The sequence below is a fragment of the Gadus macrocephalus genome, chromosome 7 (assembly GCF_031168955.1).
Source record: "Gadus macrocephalus chromosome 7, ASM3116895v1".
Lineage (NCBI taxonomy): Eukaryota > Metazoa > Chordata > Actinopteri > Gadiformes > Gadidae > Gadus > Gadus macrocephalus.
Genome location: NC_082388.1, coordinates 18990649 through 18993148, shown reverse-complemented (window position 1 = coordinate 18993148; position 2500 = coordinate 18990649). Strand labels below are relative to the sequence as shown.

The window sequence follows — 2500 nt, the reverse complement described above, 5'->3', positions numbered from 1 at the left end:
TGATGTGTAAAACCGACTATTTTGGCACATGAGCCATACAAACCTACGCGGCTAGCTTCTCTCCCGCAGTGGCGGTGACTGACCAGTGATGACGGGCAGAGAGCAGCTGGTGATCTCTGTGAGGTGAGTGGACCGAGGCTGTAAATGTAAAACAACTTAAGGGTCAAACAGATCAGCCTGCTAACTGTTATGAGCCCCGAACCCAAGGGCTGCTGACAGCCACCGCTAACCCACCCTCAGGCAGGCTGTAATTGAGCCTGCTCGTCCACTCCGTCACTCCACTCCTCCACCAGCATAGCTCTGCAACAAGAAACGGTCACGAAAAACCTGCAAAAGAATGAAATACAAAATAAAACATTGGTTCTAAAATAATCCCTTTTTTTTTTTTTTGCAACAGCGAATTCATAACGACACACTTTTTACTGTTCAACCGACGAAAATTAAGGAAAAAGGGACAGTCTGCCTATTTTATTTCCCTTCGATGCTCCCACGCTGGGTCAGATGGGTTCTCTCCCACATCTCTCAATATTTTCTCGGAGAGGTGGCGCTGTGCAGGAACACGCCATATGTTATTCTCTGAATCCTCAAGATACACCTCTTCACAGCCGGGGCCTCCCTCCAACAGAGGACCCCAGAGTCAGCCTCCGTTTTGCTCTTCTGCTACGCCCACACACGTGGTACTTCGCACGGCCTGATGCTCTTATGATTATTTCTTCCCCGCTATGTCTGATGCGAAATCACCCGGAGACATTAATAACAGAGGGTGTTGGAGTGTGAAACCGACTGGCATTTCGAACGTGAAAAAAAACTCCCATTACTTCTACTTAATGGACATCCGTTTGGTCTTATAGGAAAGGGAGATTTACAGGCTTACTCTTGGCAATGTCTGCTGCCCTAACTGTCGCTGGGTGGATATGCAGACATGCTGCTATGTACTGGATCTATGGTTACCATTGACTGTTGAGTTATTTGGCAGACACTGATTTTCAAAGCGACTTTGTTTCTTGATACATTAATGAGCTGCCGGGTAGCTTGCTCAATGATGAACACTTGTAGATTGTGGAAATTGGGCTTTGGACCCAGAACCTTTTTGGCTGACACAAACAGTCGCCTTTGGACTGTCAATACTCCCCAACTTAGACATTCTCCCAAAGGTATGCGGTCTATCAAGAAATACAAGTTGGTAAGAAATATAATGGATTTAAGTTATTGAGCAGCCCAGGAAGTAACCTTAATTAGAATCATATCTAGCATCGATCAAGGCTTTTGCACTATGTGGGATTTATTTGTGTTTGTCAATGGATTTAATTATGAGGGCAGTCTGCATTTCTTTAGAAATGAAGTTACAATAACAGATTGTTCTTAATAAACAAGTTTACAACAGCTAAAATAAACTTTGGAAAGAAAATGTTCATGTTATATGGGGGTTTAACCTAGAACTCATTTTGAATGTCTCTCATATTGAACTCCTTCATTACAAACCAATGTGTGGCCATAAATATGCATCATATCAAGACAGAATTGAATCGGGGAAGGGCTCATCAATATTCCAGCAATATACAAAATTGCTATTCAGTATTCATTTGTAGACAAAGATAAATGCTTGTATTATAGGTTGACCCCTTTGCAAATTGTTTCTCATTTTAATGACACAGCTTTTTCCAGTTTCAGCACCTAATGCCCAGAAAGGGTTGTTGTTTGCATTCCAAAAAAGAATTGGTGACACATTTTCCACAATGACATCTAATACTTTGTCTAGCATCGTGAGCATTAAAGTTCAGCTACCATCATTAGTGTGTAAAAACTCAACTGCACAGCACTATGAGAACTAGTAGCAAGACACAGCAAGACACGCATATGAATTCCTAATTGAGTTGTCTGTAAGCTGCGGTGCTCATTTGAATGCAAGGTGGAAACACAACGCGAGCCGCCCTGCATTAGTGATCACCGTGATTCCGTTACAAAACCATCTAACTGCGAGCTGATGCGGTCTGCATCAGCCTCTGGAGGCCAAAGCAGACGTTCTCGGACTCGCGAAGATCATTAAGGCATTATGAGGCTATATCACAGTCACTGATAATACGGAGCATTCTCTCCCAAGACCCAAGGCCAGCAGTGAAAGGGCCCGTATCTGAGGATGATAGACGCTTTCATGGAGAACAGCTGTAGGCTCTGTTCAGCTCAGGTCGTGTTCTTCACTTTCTCCCAGACATTCCTCAGACACAACTACCTGCTGTCTCTCCAGGATGTGCTGGCTTAACCCAGCCACCGTACAACCTCCACAAACACTCCTCTTTTATTATCCCAGACGTATGGGTTAGCGGCCTTCTTGCCCTCTGTGCTGTCTCTTGGGGAGGCTTCTACAACATGATAGGGCAGGTGGTCTGGTCGAACAACTGCAAAGTAAAGTCGTATACTTGTAAAAGATTTCAGAGTGACTGTGGGGTGAATTTGTTTGTTGAAGTTGTTGTGTGTTTGTGCATGTACGTGTGTACGTGTG

At 44.0% G+C, this 2500-nt stretch overlaps 1 protein-coding gene across 1 annotated transcript in view; it reads left to right on the top strand.

The window, feature by feature from the left end:
- The window catches only part of robo3 (roundabout, axon guidance receptor, homolog 3 (Drosophila)), a 96045-nt gene that overhangs the window by 35985 nt on the left and 57560 nt on the right, over positions 1-2500 (top strand). The gene's annotated exons all lie outside the window — the stretch shown is intronic.